The sequence below is a fragment of the Rattus rattus genome, chromosome 1, assembly GCF_011064425.1.
Source record: "Rattus rattus isolate New Zealand chromosome 1, Rrattus_CSIRO_v1, whole genome shotgun sequence".
In the NCBI taxonomy this organism is placed as follows: domain Eukaryota; kingdom Metazoa; phylum Chordata; class Mammalia; order Rodentia; family Muridae; genus Rattus; species Rattus rattus.
The window spans coordinates 207688279-207711104 of NC_046154.1; the positions used below are offsets into that span (position 1 = coordinate 207688279).

Here is a 22826-nt window from a genome sequence, read left to right on the forward strand (position 1 = left end):
TTGGAGAGACTGATATAAAGAATAGTAATTAACATTTCAAAACATTTCTAAAGATGCAAACAGGTTCTTTGTGTAAGCATTTCCATATTACCATATGGTATGTTACCATAATCTTATGAATTCTATGAATGCCCTCCAGATATGTGGGGTTTTAGGGACTGGAACCTGAGGAGGAGATAGAGTTCAGTCTTGGTGCACACCTGAGTAGCCTTTGCTAAAAGGGTTGTTGCTGTTATGGGCCGATTTTTCCTAACTGAGACATTCTCAGCAGAGGGGGAAGGGAGGAAGAGGGATGTTTCCAAGAATTAGGAAGTAAAGGAAATTTACAAAGCTCAGGGAGCACTTCAAAGTTGCAAGATTCCTAAGTCCCCTCCCCAAGACTGTAAGGTGCTGGGAAGAGGAGACTTTCCAAAGCCAGCCAAGCTGCCTGCAAGTTCCGATGGTTTGTCACTCACGCTGGAGGAGCCTTTCGGTGATGTGACTACTTTTGACTCACCCACACTCCTTTAAGTCACCCACAACTCACTGTGTCATCAAGCTAGACTTGACTGGAACTGCTTCCTTTGTCTCTTGTGCACTAAGGTATTTGCTCGTCTTACCCAGGAAAAGACACACAACACTGACTGGGCAATGCTAATTGGACTAGGGGCAATTGCTCGACCACAATTAAAACCTTAAAATATAGTCAGAAAAGGAAAAACAGTCCTTTTTTTTCTTCACCTATTTCAAGGTTTATGGCTAAGTACTTCATTAAAAAAAAAACAAACAAAGACAGATGTACAAAAGTATACCATGATCTAACAGTATGATTACAGATGGACAGCACTTTAGGGACAGTATCCAAGGTTGCTCTTTGGCCTTCACACATATACACACATGTGTACAGGCACATATACATGTGCACCCGTATGGACACACAATACATTATATGTATGTCTTAGTCAGGGTTTGTATTATATCATGAGGACAAAAAGGTTTATTCAGCTTACACTTCCACATTGCTAATCACCACCAAAGGAAGTCGGGGCTGGAACTCTGACAGGTCAGGAAGCAGGAACTGATGCTGAGGCCATGTAGAGATCTTACTTACTGACTTGTGTCCCCTGCTCAGCTTGCTTATAGAATCCAAGACAACCAGCCCAGGGATGGCCCCACCCACGATGGGCCCTCTTACCCTGATCACTAATTGAGAAAATGCCTGGCAGCTGGATCTCATGGAGGCATTTCCTCAAGGAAGGCTCCTTTCTCTGTGATAACTCCAGCTTGTGCCAAATTGACAAACCAGCCAGTACAATGTAATAGTGTGTGTGTGTGTGTGTGTGTGAGAGAGAGAGAGAGAGAGAGAGAGAGAGAGAGAGAGAGAGATTTTATCCATGAACAGTGCTTTTTATGTCTGCTAGATAGGTTGGTTTCAGGGATAAATTTAGCCAAAACACATCTTCTTAGGGTACTAGATAACTCAAACAAGTTGAATTCTACCTATTTTTACCAGGAAGTATGGAAATGTATTTCTGATCTTACAGAAATTTTAAGAGTAAACATGTATTGCCAGTCATTGCCTCTGTGGGAGAAAGAAATAGGGAACAATACTACACAGTTCTTGAATGGCTACATTCAAGCCTTGTGCTTCCAGGGCAGAGCTACCAGGGGATGAGAAGATGCCAATAGGTCAGCTCTTAGCCGACAAAGACATTTCATAGTAAAGTTCACCTGAATGTTAAAACTAACCCAAAACCACTTGGTTGATGATTTTGTAGAATTAATGGAAGAGAAAGAGATGATAAAATTGACAGATGTGTTGTCAGGGGAAAGACAGGCTGGGTTTCAATTTGCCAGCTGAAGAATCCTGGGCAAGCTTCTGTGCCTTCGTTTCCTCATCTGTAACATGAGGTTGTCACAGACTCGTCTTGAGTTTTGAACAAAATGACCTGTGAAGAATACTGAGCACAGTGCTTGGAATAGAGTAGACCCACAGGGAATGGCAGTTATCCTGCATCCATTACTCCAGCCACCATATGACCACAGTGTGCTCAAGAGTCATCTGGGGGTTTGGCCAGACTCCGGGGCCGGCGGATCCCTGCCCTCAGCAGCTCTCTGCTCCCAGGCCACCTGGAGAGGAGTTCTCGCCGCCTGGTGGTGGGCACTCCTGAGGCAGGCGGAGGAGACCAACGCGCTGCCCACCTGCCCACATCCCCTGGCCCAGGAGGGAAACTGTATAACGGCCTCTGGGTACCCGTGGGAGGGCCCAGGGCAGCAGGTCCACCTGCCTGAGACACACGCACCTGAAGGACCGACCGGATAAACAGTTCTCTGCACCCAAATCCCGTGGGAGGAGAGCTAAACCTTCAGAGGCAGACACGCCTGGGAAACCAGAAGAGACTGCACGCTGCACACAGTACTGAGCCCAGAGGAAAACACCAAAAGCTATCTGGAACCCTGGTGCTGGAACCTCCCGGAAGGGTGGCGCAGATCTTCCTGGTTGCTGCCGCCATGGAGAGCCCGTGGGCAGCACCCATAAGCGAACTTGAGCCTGAGCCCACAGGTCAACTTTTCTGCTCAAAGTGTTGCCTGGTGAACTCAAGACACAGGTCCACAGGAACAGCTGAAGACCTGTAGAGAGGAAAAACACGCCCGAAAGCAGAACACTCTGTCCCGATAACTGGCAGAAAGAAAACAGGAAAACAGGTCTACAGCACTCCCTGACACACAGGCTTATAGGACAGTTTAGCCACTGTCAGAAATAGCAGAACAAAGTAACACTAGAGATAATCTGATGGCGAGAGGCAAGCAGGAACCCAACAACAGAAACCAAGACTACCTGGCACCATCGGAGCCCAATTCTCCCATCAAAACAAACATGGAATATCCAAACACACCAGAAAAGCAAGATCTAGATTCAAAATCATATTTGACCATGATGCTGGAGGACTTCAAGAAAGGCGTGAAGAACTCCCTTAGAGAACAAGTAGAAGCCTACAGAGAGGAATCAAAAAAATGCCTGAAAGAATTCAGGAAAATATAAATAAACAAGTAGAAGCCCATAGAGAGGAGACACAAAAATCCCTGAAAAGAATTCAGGAAAACATAAATAAACAAGTAGAAGCCCATAGAGGAACACAAAAATCCTGAAAAGAATTCCAGGAAAACACAATCAAACAGTTGAAGGAATTAAAAATGGAAATAGAAGCAATCAAGAAAGAACACATGGAAACAACCCTGGATATAGAAAACCAAAAAGAAGAGACAAGGGCTGTAGATACAAGCTTCACCAACAGAATACAAAGAGATGGAAGAGAATCTCAGGAGCAGAAGATTCCATAGAAATCATTGACTCAACTGTCAAAGATAATGTAAAAAGCGGAAAAAGCTACTGGTCCAAAACATACAGGAAATCCAGGACTCAATGAGAAGATCAAACCTAAGGATAATAGGTATAGAAAGAGTGAAGACTCCCAGCTCAAAGGACCAGTAAATATCTTCAACAAAATCATGAAAAACTTCCCTAACCTAAAAAAAGATACCCATAGGCATACAAAAGCCTACAGAACTCCAAATAGATTGGACCAGAAAAAAAAACACCTCCGTCACATAATAGTCAAAACACCAAACGCACAAAATAAAAAAAAGAATATTAAAAGCAGTAAAGGAAAAAGGCCAAGTAACATATAAAGGCAGACCTATCAGAATCACACCAGACTTTTCGCCAGAAACTATGAAGGCCAGAAGATCCTGGACTGATGTCATACAGACCCTAAGAGAACACAAATGCCAGCCCAGGTTACTGTATCCTGCAAAACTCTCAATCAACATAGATGGAGAAACCAAGATATTCCATGACAAAACCAAATTTACACAATATCTTTCTACAAATCCAGCACTACAAAGGATAATAAATGGTAAAAAGCCCAACATAAGAGGCAAGCTATACCTAGAAGAAGCAAGAAACTAATAAATCTTGGCAACAAAACAAAAAGAAGAAAAGCACACAAACATAACCTCACATCCAAATATGAATACAACCGGAAGCAATAATCACTATTCCTTAATATCTCTCAACATCAATGGCCTCAACTCTCCAATAAAAAGACATAGATTAACAAACTGGATACGCAACGAGGACCCTGCATTCTGCTGCCTACAGGAAACACCTCAGAGACAAAGACAGACACTACCTCAGAGTGAAAGGCTGGAAAACAACTTTCCAAGCAAATGGTCAGAAAAAGCAAGCTGGAGTAGCCATTCTAATATCAGATAAAATCAATTTTCAACTAAAAGTCATCAAAAAAGATAAGGAAGGACACTTCATATTCATCAAAGGAAAAATCCACCAAGATGAACTCTCAATCCTAAATATCTATGCCCCAAATACAAGGGCACCTACATACGTAAAAGAAACCTTACTAAAGCTCCAAACACACATTGCACCTCACACAATAATAGTGGGAGATTTCAACACCCCACTCTCATCAATGGACAGATCATGGAAACAGAAATTAAACAGAGATGTAGACAGACTAAGAGAAGTCATGAGCCAAATGGACTTAACGGATATTTATAGAACATTCTATCCTAAAGTAAAAGGATATACCTTCTTCTCAGCTCCTCATGGCACTTTCTCCAAAATTGACCATATAATTGGTCAAAAAACGGGCCTCAACAGGTACAGAAAGATAGAAATAATCCCATGCGTGCTATATCAGACCACCATTTGCCTAAAACTGGTCTTCAATAACAATAAGGGAAGAATGCCCACATATACGTGGAAATTGAACAATGCTCTACTCAATGATAACCTGGTCAAGGAAGAAATAAAGAAAAGAAATTAAAACTTTTTAGAATTTAATGAAAATGAAGGTACAACATACCCAAACTTATGGGACACAATGAAAGCTGTGCTAAGAGGAAAACTCATAGCTGAGTGCCTGCAAAAGAAACAGGAAAAGAGCATATGTCAGCAGCTTGACAGCACACCTAAAAGCTCTAGAACAAAAAGAAGCAAATACACCCAGGAGGGTAGAAGGCAGGAAATAATCAAACTCAGAGCCAAAATCAACCAAGTAGAAACAAAAAGGACCATAGAAAGAATCAACAGAACCAAAAGTTGGTTCTTTGAGAAAATCAACAAGATAGATAAACCCTTAGCCAGACTAACAAGAGGACACGGAGAGTGTGTCCAAATTAACAAAATCAGAAATGAAAAGGGAGACATAACTACAGATTCAGAGGAAATTCAAAAAATCATCAGATCTTACTATAAAAGCCTATATTCAACAAAACTTGAAAATCTGCAGGAAATGGACAATTTCCTAGACAGATACCAGGTACCGAAGTTAAATCAGGAACAGATAAACCAGTTAAACAACCCCATAACTCCTAAGGAAATAGAAGAAGTCATTAAAGGTCTCCCAACCAAAAAGAGCCCAGGTCCAGACGGGTTTAGTGCAGAATTCTATCAGACCTTCATAGAAGACCTCGTACCAATATTATCCAAACTATTCCACAAAATTGAAACAGATGGAGCACTACCGAATTCCTTCTATGAAGCCACAATTACTCTTATACCTAAACCACACAAAGACCCAACAAAGAAAAGAGAACTTCAGACCAATTTCCTTATGAATATCGTAAAAAATACTCAATAAAATTCTGGCAAACCGAATCCAAGAGCACATCAAAACAATCATCCACCATGATCAAGTAGGCTTCATCCCAGGCATGCAGGGATGGTTTAATATCTGAAAACCATCAACGTGATCCATTATATAAACAAACTGAAAGAACAAAACCACATGATCATTTCATTAGATGCTGAGAAAGCATTTGACAAAATTCAACACCCCTTCATGATAAAAGTCCTGGAAAGAATAGGAATTCAAGGCCCATACCTAAACATAGTAAAAGCCATATACAGCAAACCAGTTGCTAACATTAAACTAAATGGAGAGAAACTTGAAGCAATCCCACTAAAATCAGGGACTAGACAAGGCTGCCCTCTCTCCCTACTTATTCAATATAGTTCTTGAAGTTCTAGCCAGAGCAATCAGACAACAAAAAAGGAGGTCAAGGGATACAGATCGGAAAAGAAGAAGTCAAAATATCACTATTTGCAGATGATATGATAGTATATTTAAGTGATCCCAAAAGTTCCACCAGAGAACTACTAAAGCTGATAGACAACTTCAGCAAAGTGGCTGGGTATAAAATTAACTCAAATAAATCAGTAGCCTTCCTCTACACAAAAGAGAAACAGGCGAGAAAGAAATTAGGGAAATGACACCCTTCATAATAGACCCAAATAATATAAAAAGTACCTCGGTGTGACTTTAACCAAGCAAGGAAAGATCTGTACAATAAGAACTTCAAGACACTGAAGAAAGAAATTGAAGAAGATCTCAGAAGATGGAAAGATCTCCCATGCTCATGGATTGGCATTATTAATAATTAATAATTAATAATTAGTAAAAATGGCCATTCTACCAAAAGCGATCTACAGATTCAATGCAATCCCCATCAAAATACCAATCCAATTCTTCAAAGAGTTAGACAGAACAATTTGCAAATTCATCTGGAATAACAAAAAACCCAGGATAGCTAAAACTATCCTCAACAATAAAAGGACTTCAGGGGGAATCACTATCCCAGAACTCAAGCAGTATTATAGAGCAATAGTGATAAAAACTGCATGGAATTGATACAGAGACAGACAGATAGACCAATGGAACAGAATTGAAGACCCAGAAATGAACCCACACACCTATGGGCACTTGATTTTTGACAAAGGAGCCAAAACCATCCAATGGAAAAAAGATAGCATTTTCAGCAAATGGTGCTGGTTCAACTGGAGGTCAACATGTAGAAGAATGCAGATCGATCCATGCTTATCACCCTGTACAAAGCTTAAGTCCAAGTGGATAAAGGACCTCCCATCAAACCAGATACCTCAAACTAATAGAAGAAAAACTAGGAAGCATTTGGAACACATGGGCACTGGAAAAATTTCCTGAACAAAACACCAATGGCTTATGCTTTAAGATCAAGAATCGACAAATGGGATCTCATAAAACTGCAAAGCTTCTGTAAGGCAAAGGACACTGTGGTTAGGACAAAACGACAACCAACAGATTGGGAAAAGATCTTTACCAATCCTACAACAGATAGAGGGCTTATATCCAAAATATACAAAGAACTCAAGAAGTTAGACCGCAGGGAGACAAATAACCCTATTCAAAAATGGGGTTCAGAGCTAAACAAAGAATTCACAGCTGAGGAATGCCGAATGGCTGAGAAACACCTAAAGAAATGTTCAACATCGTTAGTCATAAGGGAAATGCAAATCAAAACAACCCTGAGATTTCACCTCACACCAGTGAGAATGGCTAAGATCAAAAACTCAGGTGACAGCAAATGCTGGCGAGGATGTGGAGAAAGGGAACACTCCTCCATTGTTGGTGGGGTTGCAGACTGCTACAACCATTCTGGAAATCAGTCTGGAGGTTCCTCAGAAAATTGGACATTGAACTGCCTGAGGATCCAGCTATACCTCTCCTGGGCATATACCCAAAAGATGCCCCAACATATAAAAAAGACACGTGCTCCACTATGTTCATCGCAGCCTTATTTATAATAGCCAGAAGCTGGAAAGAACCCAGATGCCCTTCAACAGAGGAATGGATACAGAAAATGTGGTACATCTACACAATGGAATATTACTCAGCTATCAAAAACAATGACTTTATGAAATTCGTAGGCAAATGGTTGGAACTGGAAAATATCATCCTGAGTGAGCTAACCCAATCACAGAAAGACATACATGGTATGTACTCATTGATAAGTGGCTATTAGCCCAAATGCTCGAATTACCCTAGATGCCTAGAACAAATGAAACTCAAGACGGATGATCAAAAAGTGAATGCATATCGCTCCTGAGAGACACAGCCAGAATACAGCAAATACAGAGGCGTATGCCAGCAGGAAACCACTGAACTGAGAACAGGACCCCCGTTGAAGGAATCAGAGAAAGAACTGGAAGAGCTTGAAGGAGCTCGAGACCCCATATGTACAGCAATGCCAACCAAACAGAGCTTCCAGGGACTAAGCCACTACCCAAAGACTATACATGGACTGACCCTGGACTCTGACCTCATAGGTAGCAATGAATATCCTAGTAAGAGCACCAGTGGAAGGGAAGCCCTGGGTCCTGCTAAGACTGAACCCCAGTGAACTAGACTGTTGGGGAGAGGGAAGTAAGGGGGAGGGTTGGGAGGGAACACCCATAAGGAAAGGGGAGGGGGATGTTTTGCCCGGAAACCGGGAAAGGGAATAACACTGAAATGTATATAAGAAATACTCAAGTTAATAAAAAAAAAAAAGAGTCATCTGGGGAAATTTCAAAAGAGAAGAATCAAAAATCAAAATATATTCACAGAAGCAGTCCATGCTACTATTGTGAAATGAGGATATTATGATTAAACCTGTGGCTCTAAAGAACTAAAATCCCAAGGGCTTAGCTAATAATGAAGTAGCCATATTATCACAGTGAAGGTGTAGCACCCTGCAGAAAAATACTTCTAAATTCTATTTTTAAAATACAGCCAGATGTACTCTGGTATCAGCATGCAGATGGATAGAAGTTGAAGAATAAGGAGTTCAAGGGCAACCTGGGACACATGACAAGTTCAAGGCCATGGAGATTACAAGAGACCCTAACTCAAAAATAAGAAATATGGAAAGAAAAACATAGAAATAGAGGGAGGCAAGAAAGTAAAGGAAGAAGAAAGTATGGAAGGGAGGAAGAGAGGGAAAGGGGGAGGGGGGAAAGGGTAGGGAGGAGAAAGGAGGGAGAGAGAGAACAGACCGAAATAACTAAAAGGGATTTTTAAATTTTGGTTTTTATTATTTTGGCACTCAGTATCAATACTGCTGGTGTCAGCTGCTTGTGTAAATTGTCCCTAATTTCCCCAAATAAATCCCCATTATGAACACCTGTAGCAGAATATCAGCACCCCACCTAGTCTTCATCCACAGCCATCTGCATCCCTGTCTTTTGTAGAAGCCAAAGGCATGACCACTCTGTGTGACAGAACAGAACTGCTAAGAGGAACTCCTAGGAGGAAATACTCTTGGGAGTACCTTTCAGCTAGACTAGAAGTTCATAGGTCCCTCCCTCTCCAACTGCTCCTCAGAGACAAGTATTTTGCCCATCTTCTCAAATATACCTTTATCAGTTGCCTTGTTTTCTCAGTATTACCCATTCCTTAATGTTCCCAAGGACTCTCAAATAAACCAGCTGTCTTAAACCTGTGTCTCAAACTCTGTCCCTATCAGGAACAGATATTTGTTAAAACCTTTTCCTTCGGAGCAATCTGGCTTGTTCAAGAGGGCTGTTAAAGCTCTCACCCAGCCCTCTGTGCTGAGTTTTCCTCTTCTTGCCTATAGATTTTCCAAGACATCTTCTCTGAGCCAAGGCCTTAAAAGTCTCCAGTGGTTTCCTGATGAAAACACCAGTTGACCCTGCCAGGGGCAGCTCCGCTTATCATGGAAACTGCACTGTCTTGGGAAGCAGCAATGGATCTCTGTGGCTGCCTTTCATCTTGGCTCTCTAGTACAAAGTGGCTAGGTCACCCTTGCTAAGGTATCGGTTTTCCCATGGTGAACTCCACCAGGCAATTAGATTCTTGCTCTCTCCACAAAAATCAGCAGGAGAACATGAGCTTTATTTTTAACTATGCAGGAAAGCATTGCTATGGTAACATAACTAACTCCAAGAACAATTTGATTGATGTTGTGAGATAGGAGGATTGGTGTGCCTGACAGTAGGGGGAGATTTCATACGACTTTGGACCAAGTATATAGATTTTGGTCATTAAACAATAACAGCATGTAATAGTTATTACCATATGCAATGGGAACCATGAGCCCCAAAGCAAGATGATAAACTAATGAACTGACCTCCAGGGAAGTGAGCTGCTCTCACGATTTAAGAGATAGGTGTGTGATAAATATAGATGAAAGAATATCATTTCAGACAGAGTTTTCAGAGACGTCATCCACCAGGCAAGAGATAGCAACCATGCAGCTACTGCTCACTCTGAGAACATTTAATTGTCACCTCGCTTCAGTTAGTATTGTCTTCAAATTGCCCAAATCCCAGACTCTCTATTCTTGATCCCTGGAAGATAAGAGAAAATCCAAGCAGGGAAGGAAGGGATGGGGTATGATTCAAGGCAAATCCCATCTGGCAACAAAGGTATTTGGAAAGCCCTCTAGCTGGGAAGGAAGAATGTTCTAAAGGAACTGTTCTGCTCCTGTCCTAGTAATTACCTAAGGAGTCTGTAGGTCAAAGCTACTTGCATGACCCTACTAAGGCACTGATGCCTTACCCATGTTCACTCAGGAAAGTACACCAGAGTATTCTAACGTCCAAGATCTCAAGAAAGTTCGAATGCAGAAGGACATAGCTTCTCCTACCAGATTCATGCACCTAAATAGAGGCCATCTTCTATGACATTGGCTCGCAACAAGAATCTGTGGGGGACCATAAACAATGCTACTTCTAAAAGTATTTTTTGCTTCAGAAAAAAACTGTCTAGTTTTTAAATATTATTTTGTTGACAAAGAATGAGTTTGTTATTTTAAACAAATTTGAAAACTCTTAACGTTTTTTCTTTTATTTACAATACAACAAGCAAAATAGGTGACTTGCTTAAAAAGAAGCTCTTTAGGATTCCGGTAATTTATCAGAGTATTTAGAGATCTGCATTGTTACTTTCTCTGCTGCTATGACAAAATCATAGCCAAGAGATGATAAAAAAAAAAATCTCAAGGGAAGAGGGATTGGCTCACAGTTTGAGAAGGTTCAGTCCATCGTGGTGTAGAAGGCACAGAAGAGGTGATAGAAACAAGCATCTGATTCTTCACATCTCCAAAGATCAGGAAGCAGACACTCCTGCTAGACACAGACCCATTGCAAACATTCAATTCCAGCCTGATAGCCCAGAATCGGCCAGCAAGTCCCCATACACAAAAGGGTCGACAACCTCTGCACATAGCACCACCATCTAGAGCAGCGCTTCTCAACCCCTTTGAAAGGTAGAAGGACTCTCCACGGAGGTCACCTAAGACCATCAGAAAACATGGATATTTACGTTAGGATTCAAAACAGTAGCAAAGTTATAGTTACGAAGTAGTAACAGAGGTAATTTTATTGTTGGGGGTCAACCACACAAGGAACAGTATTAAAGGGCCACAGCATTAGGAAAGTTGAGAGCCACTGTGCCTAGAAAATGAGTGTTCAAACACGTAAGCCTATAAGCACCACTTAACATGCAAACAGTGTCCTAAGACTGAAATGTTGACATTGCATTACATTCAGAGTAGCAACTAAGATAAACACATGACAAAGCTCCCTGAGAAAGGACTCAGAAGCCCGAGTCTGCAGGGCTTAGCACATCACCCAAACTGGGTTAAGGGGGACTTGCACACTATCCTGCCTATCTTGAGTAATGCCAGGAAGTTCTGGGACCCTTTAGGAGAAGTCTCCAATTTACTCAGCACCATGATCAACTGGATCAAAACCAGGAGAGCAGTAGCAGAGGACAAATTCAAGTAGGACTAAACTGATATTTCTATTTCTAGATGCCAGTATTAGCGTGCAGTGCGAAGATTTTTCAGAAGCTACAAAATTCTTGCGTGGGGTCAAAAGTAAAGATAATGTGGTGGTTTAAATGAGAATGGCCTGCACAGGCTTGAATGCTTTGCCATTAGGAAGTGTCATTAATTGAGACGGATTAGGAAGTACGGCCTTGCCAAAGGAAATGTCACTAATGATGTGCTGTGCGGTTTCTAAAGCCCAAGCCAGGCCAGGTACCACCCTCTCCTGCTTCCTCCAGATCTGGATGTAGAACTCTCAGCTCATTCTCCAGCACTACGTCTGCCTGTATGGTACCATGATTCCCACCATGAGAGAATGGATAATCTCCAAAACTATAAGCAAGTTCCAATTAAATGTTTTCTTTTATAAGAGTTGCCATGGTCATCTTCACATTCCAATTAAATGTTTTCTTTTATAAGAGTTGCCATGGTCATCTTCACAGTAATAGGATAATGACAAAAACAAACATGCAAACTGTAGTGCTCATCCCCAAAGGGGACCAGCTACTCAGCAGTACCCAGAACAACAGCATCAGACCTGCAAAGTAGATGACTCAAGGCCCAAAGAGACAGAGTCCTTGTTACATTCCAGCCTCATCCAGGCACCACTGTGAAAAGGAGGAAGTAAAATAAAGCACTTCAGGGAGCTGCTGCATGCTGTGGGAAAAGACATTTACAGTTTCTTTCCACAACAGTTGAATTCATTGCTCAGGACCATATGAGATCAACATCATTGATGTACTTGAGTCATAGTTTTAACAGTTTTACTTCAATTCTCTCTCTCTTTCTCTCTTAAAAGATTTTCTTTAGGGCTGGAGAGGTAGCACAGTGATTAGGAAGATTGGCAATTCCCACAGTGGGCTGGGCCTTTCCTCATCAATCATAAATCAAAAAAATGCCCCTACAGACTTGCATGCTGACCAATCTGATTGAGGCAATTTTTTTTTCCAACTGAGGTTCCATCTTCCCAGATGATGATAGTTTTTGTCAAGTTGTCAAAAATCTAACCAGCACACGTGGGTTGCAGAGATTAAACTCAGTGGTCTGGCTTGTACAGCAGGGGCCTTTACCCACTGAACCATCCTGCCAGCCCCTGAAGGCTTATCAGACCGCAGCACTTGAGCCTTCTTTACCAAGCAGTCTGCACAGCACGGTATTAACAAGTTATAGTGGAGACCCACTGCACCCCAATTTCCTGTCCTCTCTCACATGTCCTTTATGGTGTAGGCTCCTCCCGTATCCCTGCTCTTCATGAGTCCATGACTAGTGACAAGAAGTGGGAATAATCACATACAGCATTATACCTGGATTTCATCTAAGGCAAGTACAGACTGAGGGTGCACATCTATGTGAGGATGCCTGTGGAAGCTAGAGTTCAACCTGTTGTTTTTCAGAGCCGTCTGTCTTATTTTCCTTTTGTTTTTCTGGCTTTGTTTGCCTGCCTGCCTGCCTGCCTGCCTGCTGTCTGCCTGCCTGCCTGCCTGCTTGCTTGATGCAGGATCTCTCACTGGTCTGAAACTCACCAAGTACGTTAGCTACCAGGCAAGTGGGCCTCCCCAACACTGAGATTACAGGTTTGTCACCATGCCTGCTTTTTTTTTTTTTTTTTTAATGTGGACTCTGAGCAAAAATTCAGGTTCCTGGGCTTGCACATGGAACACTTCACAAGCTGAGTTCTCTTCACCCCCTATAATCAAATAGCCCATGAGAGATAATGTGCTGGTATCATGCCGAAGCCCAATAACCGCCAAATGATATTAGGTAGAACTTAAAGTATCCTTACCTGAGCATTGACTATGTACCAGGCACATAGTTACTTTCAGTGAATTATCTCCTTCAATTCACCAGACATGGCCGATTTTGTTAACTCTCTTTTCCACGTGAGGAGACTGAAGTCCCAAGGATTTAAATATACTTCCTTATGGAGTCACAGCTTGTAAATGGAAGCTCATGTCTGTCTGACTCCAAAGCATAAGTTCTTTCTATTCTTTACAAAGATCATATTTCACAGAAATGTTACAGTCCCGCTGCTTGCATATAACTTGGAATTATTAGATTTTTTTTTTTTCATTTTGGTATAAACCTTTCAGATTCTATTTGTCACCTCAGGCAGAAAACTGCCACATAGAACTGATGCATTGTCCCAGAAAATCAAAAAGCAAAATCAATTTATCTGCTTTTATATTTCGTGGGTGTCTCTCTTCCTCTTAAAATTGTCTGAAGTGGTGGGAGCCTCTCAAATGGCATTTTGTAAGCTACCTTGCTTGATCACCCAGCTGCTAACTTTGGCCTCTCTCTTCTTTCTCCTTTGTTCTAATTTTCATTTTGGTTTGAGGAAATAGTAAAACAGCTTGGCTATTAAACCATATATTGTATTCAAAGTGCAAGTAACAATGGAAATTTTATAGTTTGTTTGGAAGGGAGCAGGGGATGACAGAAAACAGGGGTACCGTTTCTGCATGTGCCTAAGTAGTACTCCCACCAGCAGGCTCTATTTTAACAGAGCATCCACCACTCTAGAGCTGAAGAACAGAAAGCAATACAGAAGGGGGGAAGAACAACTCTGAATAGAGGACCACTATGGTATCTCGGTCTTAGTGCTCTTGGACCCTTTGCCATGGAGATATCAGTGATTTCACCACAGACCTTTCCAGTGACCAATTCCTTGATGCCTAATGACCTCCAGCCATCCACCTACTACCACTCTCCTTGAGGCCCTATTTCTAACAAGTGTCCTGGTTAGTTTTGTTGTCAACTCTAATATGTGGTCCCCACTGGTGCTCTCAGAAATAAGCATCTTTCACAAGCCATCAGTACAGGCCACTCTATGCGCAGCTGCCTTACCTTTTTCTGTTGTCAGGTCACCTGGCCAGGACAGTCATGTGGACTATTGGCTTTTTTAGGACCTCCAAACTCTACAGTCTGCAGAGCTATGATACCCCCAACTTATTACTTGCTTTCTAACCAGGATACACTTTCAAGGTAGTATCAGTTAGTCATTGCTGTATAACAAATCAAGAACCACATGTTTAAGTAAAACACAATTACTATAGGTCGCGTGTCTACAGGTAAAATTGACTTCTTCACTTTGTCAGTTTGTCTAGGCCAGGTTAACAGGCCTCCATTGAATTTATATATGCACACGCAGCCGAGTGCCTGATCAACTGAGAGCTGGCTGGTCAAAGGCGTTCTACTCTCATCACTCACAAGTAAACTGGGATTTGATCAGAGGGCAGAAGCAAGAGTCCAAGAAACAAGCATGGGTTCATGAAGCCTAGACCTAACAGTAATGCAGCCATGTGCATCATATTCTACTCAGAACAAAGCAAAATGTAAGGCCTGCTTCAGAGGATAGAGAAATAAACTTGGTGAAGCTACTCTGGGAGTTGCTGCAAACTCAAACTGCAAACGTGTTTGGAAACAAGGAGAGAGATGAAATGCTGGGAACATTTTTAGGATCAATCTACTGCAGAACAATTCCCTGGTGTTTGTCTTTATAATTAACTCTCACTCACATGAGTCCCACTTAGAACTCTCTCCATTAAGATGTGAAGATATCCATACATAAGAGAAGCCTTTATAAAAAGCCTTCACTCACACTAAATTCGTTTTGTTTTGTTTCCTCTTCTTGTCCCCATGCTGCCAAGGCAGCCTAACTCACACATCACATTTGTTAGATTCTTTTTTTTTTTTTTTTTGCCAGCTTTTGCTTTTATTTTCCAAGAGAAACCTAAGGACATTCATAAACATTTTACTTTTTTAAATTGTGATTCATGCTATAATTTCTTGGGTGACAATTTAAAGTTTAAATTCAAGAAAAAGGATTGGCGAAAGAGAATCAAAACACACCCACAAAGCAATGAATCTGAGGTGGAGAGACAGGGAGAACAGTGTAGAAGATGGAATGGAAATTTAAGTTCAAATATCTCTGTAGTTACTCATGCAAATGGGTAATTGTTTTGCTGAACAATCAAACTGCCAGTTTGAATTAAAAATGTGAAGCACATTTGTTAGATTCTTAACTCCTAACCATATATACATCCCTGCCAATTTTCACTTTGTTATTTTACAGGTTTTCTTCATTCACCTTGAATCCCTTGGAGTTCTTGGTCAAACAGCCTGAGAAAACGATTCAAGCTGTTTCCTGTCAGAAAGTCCAGAAAACCTAGGTCCAATCAAAACTCAAAGTTCTTAGTCAAGTCAGCACTTCCCTTCCCACATAGAAGAACACTTAGCTCTGCTTCACTTCAAGAGGGAAGTTAGACTTGTCCCCGTGTTCTTTGCAGTTTGCGGCAGGAAAATTATGACTGGTGTTAAAAAGGGCTCTCCTTGTGCAGCACGGATGTGTGGTGCCAAGTTAATCCTGCATCCCTCTGTGGTTACAACCCTGAAATAATTCAGAAAGCAAAAGGAAAGGGGGACTCAAACAGCCTGACAGTTAGAAGAATAAATCAAAAGGAGAATCCAGGGAAAGGAAAAATGAAAAGAAATTAGCCACTGGCAAAATTTATGTTGGTGGGGTGGGTGGAACATGAAGGAATATGAGAGGGAGGAAAGGAAGTGAAACAAATCCCTGATGTGTTGCCAGCTCTTTGCACTGCAAAAGCTATTGCCTATTTGGCAGATCTCTTTTAAAAGACTCTCTTCATTCCAGGCCCAGCAGGGAGAGGTTTAAAGGGTGAGGCTGACTGATCAGCTTGGGAAAGTAGGCAATAGTTGAAGGCTTCCAGGGAGCCATTTCCACCTCCCTTCAAAGGACTCAGTTACAATTCTATCACCACAAAGATGCATCTTAAGACCCACGCCACACATCGCTGAAGGGCCTCTTCCCAGAGCTCTGCTCCAAGCCTCCTAAAAACCAAAGCTGTTAGAATGCATCTTACTGATTGCTCTGGTAGATGAATACATTAGCCGACTTGAGAACCATGTTGGCTCCTGCTTCTGAACTTCTCCATGTGAAAATCACAGTTCTCCCATACTATGTAAGGATTTCTTTCATTAAAGATTTCTGACTAGGAAACGTGTATGCTCTTATATGTAGGCTAAACAGTTTTGAAACAAGACATAAAAATAAGAGAAAAATAAAAGCAAAATCCTGAAGTGTTCATATGTGTCAGAGGCAGACAACAATGGGTGATGGGGAAATAATAATTGTTTTCAAATCTATGAGATAACTGGGGTCTCAGAATTGCCAAGTAGTATATAGGATGTGAGGGAAGAGTTGGAGGTTGTATTCTGGGAGACTTCCAGAATAAGTTGCTATGAATTAATGGCTTAAAATAACAAAAATTTGTTCTCTTATGTCCTAGAGTCAAGACATCAAAATCAAGAGTTTGTCAGGTCCATGGGCACTCTGAGACCTTAGATAGGGCTTGTGCTTACCTCTTCTGGCTTCTGCTGTTGTCAACAATCCTTAGTGCTGCTTGGCTTGTGACAGAGAAACTGTGCCTGGCTTGGTCTTTATGTGGCCTTCTTTCATGGATGTCTGTGTCTTTGTCAAACTCCCCTTACTGTGAGTGCATACCTTACATTGGACTGAGAACCCTCTCTAATTCAGTATTGTCTTGTAATAAGTTGATCAAATCAACAAAGACCAAATATCCCAGATTCTGCATAAATGTGAATTTTTTGATAGACAGTATTTAACTTAGTACAGGAGTCAACATCTGTCCACCAGCCTTTATGGTTGGGATAAGAGAATGAAGAGGGGAAAGCAAAAAAGGAAGGAGAGGAAGATGTTTTTAAAAATAGTAGTAAAAGATTAAGTTCTGAACCAAAACTTAACAACCCACACTGGGCACTTTCGGAAAATAAGAAAAACTAAAATAAGTCACACTGTCTAAGGTAGCATCCACTGGGTCTGTGGACCACTATCTGTGAGAAAGGTTCATATATTCCTGAGGAAGAGAGAAAAATGTCTCCAATACTTGAGCAAACACCAAGAACAGCTATGATGTACACATGAACACTTCCTGCATGTTCAGCTTATGCCTGACATGACAAAAAGTGAACGAACCACACAAAAATCTAGTGGGTAGTAAGGTAATAACTGAAATTTTTTAATTAAAATGTATTTGATAATAATAGTACTGTGGGTTAAATAAGAAGGGAAAGGGGGCCTAAATATTGCCACTTTGGGATAGAGATGTTTGTTGTCACTGATAAGCCTATCTGTAATGACAAGTTCATAATGACACGTATAAGAAAAGCAATACAGACTTGGGGAATAGGTGGCAAGGCTGTGGACAGAAGCCATCTTGCCATGTTTCAGAACTGCAGTCAAACTACTATGGACAAAGTGGCCTGGTGAGACAGGTGGCAGAAACTAGATTAAGAGCCACCAAGCTTTGAACCCAGAAAGCTACAATAACAACTGATCTGACAAGATATTCCTTTTGATACAACGGTGGTATGAATACTAATGGAGGTAACCAACCACTTCCTGACAGGCTTGAAGGCCCACTCTGAGATTAGTCAATGAGGAGGAAAAGAAGAATTAAAAAAAGAGGAGGAGGAGGAGGAAGAGGACTTGAAGTTAGTAGGAGGAAGGTGAGAGGATTCAGGAGGTGTTGGAGCAGAGGAGGTGAATATGGTCAAAATACATTGAGTGAAATTCTCAAATAATTGTTTTTTTTTAAAAAAATAACTTCAGATTTGACTCTGCATGATATAATAAGCCACAGGATGGTACTAAGCAGAGTCAAATGACCTGACCTGAATTTTAACCAGTTCATGGTGACTGCTATGTTAAGAATATATTGAGAATTCTGGACAGCAATGGCACATACCTTTAATCCAGCATTTGGGAGTCAGAAGCTGGCAGATCTCAGAACTTGAGACTAGTATGGTCTATGGAGCAAGTTCTAGAACATCCAGGGCTACTGAAAACTCTGCCTTCAAAAACCAAGAACCAAAATAAATATATTGAGAGCTAGAAGCTGGGAATCCTAGCACATACCTTTAATCCCACCACTTGGAAGGCAGAGGTAGGTGAATTTCTGTGAGTTCCAGGCCAACCTGATCTCCACAGGACAATCAGGACTGCATAGAAAGACACTCAAAAAAAAAGAAAGAAAGAAAAGAAAAAAGAATATATAATATAAAAGGCTAATGAGATAACTTAGTAAACATCACTTGTCATACAAGCTTGATGACTTGAGTTCAATCCCAGGTACTAACAGTGAAAGGAGAAAATTACACACACACACACACACACACACACACACACACACACACACACACACACACCTAATTCATTAAATAAAATCGTGCTTGCTTTGGCAGCGTATATACTGTACTATAAATGAAACAGAGAAGATAAGCATGGCTTCTGTGCAAGAATGACATGAAAATCTGTGAACCGTTTCACAATTATTTTAAAAAGAATAGGTTGCAGGTAACAAGGATAGATGCATGTATGCCAGCTAGAAATATAATCCAAAATGAGAATCGGAAGATAGTGGCTTATTATGATGTTTACAGTGAGAAGAGTGATAAACGGTCATGGATGCATTTTGAAGGTAGAGTCAATACAATTTGCTGGCAGAGAGAGAGAGAGAGACAGAGAGAGAGAGAGAGAGAGAGAGAGAGAGAGAGAGAGAGAGAGAGGAAGAAGGGTGGAAAGAAAAAGAGAAAGGGGGAGAGGATGGATCATTTTAAGTTGGACAACTAAAATAAGAGTGAACATTTACTGAAGTGAAAAGAAATAATAAAGAGACTTAGAGGAGATCAGAAATTAAATGTTGAATATAAGATTTTATATCAAAGCATAGATTTTAAATTTGTGTGGAACCAAAGTTCAAAGAAAGACTCCACAGTCATGAATTATGGAAATATTTAAAGCCACAAGAGTCATGACATCCACTACACTGAGTTGCTTACATTGTACAGAGAATCATTATATCCACCTTTTAGTTTTTAGAAGTAGTGTTTCCTACCCAAAGACTATACATGGACTGACCCTGGATTCCAACTGCATATGTAGCAATGAATAGCCTAGTAAGGGCACCAGTGGAAGGGGAAGCCCTTGGTCCTGCCAAGACTGAACCCCCAGTGAACGTGATTGTTGGGGGGAGGATGGCCAGGGGGGGAGGATGGGGAGGGGAACACCCATAGAGAAGGGGAAGGGGAGGGGTTAGAGGAATGTTTAAAAAAAAAAGAAGTAGTGTTTCCCTGAAGTTAGGTACACCATGATACACATACGACATTTTATGATAACCCATAAACCACCTGGAATATGAGTATTGATAGAGTGCTAAGCTCTAGGAGTCTCCGTTATTCAGAAGCAAAGAGATGCAGTGGAATGAACAAAGACTAAGAAGAGATGAGGTTAGTGAGAAACCAGGAACTTGGACTCTCAAAAGTTAGGAGACTTAGGGCCACAGAAGCCAAGTGAAGAAAATGTTCAATGAAAGAAGTAATCAACTGTGCCAAACACTTCTGAAAAGTCAATGATGATAGCGAAGGTTGGTCATTCCAGTCCTGCCACACAGAAATAGGCTAATGCTCACCCCAGGCTCTGCATCTTAGTGCTGTCCTCAAACTTCCCCACATCCTCCTCCAGTTCTTGGTCTAGCCGTGGCCATTAATGCCATCAAGCAAGATGTCCAACTTTGGTCCTAGTACCCTGGAGACAACAGTTACTTTAAATTTCCCCAAGTATCCAGGCTCCATGCCTTTTGCGTCCCAGGCTCAAGGGCAGTATAGTGAGTGGTTCCTTCCCACTCACCACCAAAGTATTTCTTTCTTAGAATTCTGCAAGATCAAGCCATAAAAAATGGTTCTGACCCATTAATCTCAATACAGGATGAACTGTGGCTTACTATCAACTACTCCTGGGAGTGACAGACTGTAGGATCTCTACGACCCATCTTTATTCAAATACAGTGTTGTATCTAGCAATTAAACAGCGCTCCCTTCTCCTGTGTGATTCTTCCCTGGAACCCAGGATGGCCACCCATCCTCCTCTACAATGTTCACTCCATGTGTCAAGTGATCCTCAAGAAAACACATGACTTTCTTCTCTAAGGAATTTTTGAAATCATTGCTCTACAGTACAGTAGACCCTCTCAACTAATATCCTCTCTGGCCCCCAATAAATGTGGCAATGCCATATCCTCCCGTAGTGGTTTAAAGCCGTGATGGAGTATGTCCCCAATGTGGCTACCAATACCATTCCACATATAGGCTTATCTTCTAGCCTTGCTCCTTGGTGGCAGTATAAACAAGTTCAACGTTGATATTAGTCACAACCTAGGAATGTCATGATTATAGATGAAAAAATAGTCAAAAAAGACTATTTTTAACCCTCTTACAGTAAGCTTCTGAATGGTTCATTTAACAGACTTGTAACCATGTGTTACATTGCCAATTTCTGCATGCTTTGCATCTGTGGTGGAAGCTTACATCTGCGGTAGTCAGCAAGAAAGCCAAAGGTAATGATTCAGAGTTATTAGAAACTATTGCTCATGGGTTGTGAACCATAACCAACATTCAGTAACATTAAGGAAGTCTAGAATTAAAAAATCAATACTGTTTTTATACAAGTCATGAAGAATCACAGCTAAATAACAGCTTTGCTATCTCTGTCTTGTAACAGGAAATAAGAAATTAGAAGTATCACTTTTCGTAATAAAAAACCTAGTAAGATCTGAACAAGAAGAAAAACATAGGTCATGTACACCATTGAGAATCTTTATACTGATAGTAATAAATGACTACGCAATAAACTACCTAACCATTATCCTACATGTTCATAAATAAGTAAATATAGCTCATATGGGCCTGTGAATTTTGTGGCACATCTTTTTTAAATTTTTAAACTACATTTCACATTTATGTGGTGATGCACAGGCAGAGATGAAAGGGTAACTTGTTAGAGTCGGGTCTTCCCTTTCACTGTGTGGGTCACTGGGGATCAAGCTCAAGCTATCAGCGATCTTCACCTGCTGGGCCATCTCACTGGTCCTGTGATACTTTTTTTTCTTTTGTTGAGACAAGATACTGCTATGAACCCTTAGCTGGCTTGGAACTCTCTATATAGACTGGTCTAACCTTAAACTTACAAGGATCCACATGCTTCTTCCTCCTAGGGGTTGGATTTCAAACATGTATTACCATGCCAGGCTCTATAGTACATCTTTTTTATTAATTTACTTATTTATTCATTTTACATCCTGATCAATGCCTCCCTCTCCCAGGACCCCCTCCTCTTTTAACCAAATTTTTTGTGTGGACAGGCCTCAAGAGCATACCTGCACACACATGCATGCACTCATGCACACACACACACACACACACACACACACACACAATGCACCCGAGTAGCTAAGTTACATGAGAGGATATGGGAACTCTAGCAAAATGGAGGTTGTTTTCAGGTAGAGATGGATAGTTCATCCTTACAGGAAGGTAGGCAGCTTGCATGGACACAGGTACAGTGAGGTTGGACATGATAATTGCTTCTGCTTTTTCAGTTAAGATGAGCAGCAGCAAGCAGTGGGTAAAGATTGTGGGAAAGGCTTGAGAAGAGCAGAACAATGTGAAATTCCAGATCAGAGGAGTGAGATTCAAATGGATAAAAAAAAAATATGAGGATGTCAGCAACAAAAAGACCTGCTTAAAGTTAGTAACAATGCATTTAAAAGTGCTCCAGCCAGCGTGATTATGAGTTTTTTCTCCAGCTATGCCTTGTCAGACAGATGCAAAGTCAGCAGAATCAGATTTATACAGGATTTTCTAATGGAGTATTTTGAAGAATGACAAATCAGGAAACTAAGATGTTCTGTGTATGCAGAAGAATGGTATAACTTAAAACATGGACTCTAAGTGAAGTAAGGAGGGATGAAGTCGTGTGGGTTGGTACACTGTATGTGTTGGTGCTTAAGATGTTTTGTCACTGAGGCAAGAAGAAGGTTGCAGACAGAGATTATGAGAGTGTGATGAAGCAGTACCTACTAGTAATAGTGTGCTAGAGGATGACCTTGAATAGAAGGCTAAGGTGGGGTGAAAAGCAAGGTCATTGGAGGCACAAACTGAGAAGTTGGGTGACAGAATATCATTGATGTTGATATTAAAGACTTCTTAGCTACAGAAAAAGATCACGTGCCTTAAAGAACACATAAATGGCGGGTAGATGGAGGCAGAAGCTAGAAGGTAAGAGAAATCATAGGGACTAC

General features: G+C 41.1%; 1 non-coding gene and 1 pseudogene across 1 annotated transcript; both read left to right on the plus strand.

The window, feature by feature from the left end:
• LOC116884054 overlaps window positions 1-22826 on the plus strand; it is a 79236-nt pseudogene that overhangs the window by 1620 nt on the left and 54790 nt on the right.
• On the plus strand, window positions 18918-19024 carry LOC116890378. Its single transcript, XR_004386590.1, has one exon. It is a non-coding gene; the product is annotated as a U6 spliceosomal RNA (small nuclear RNA).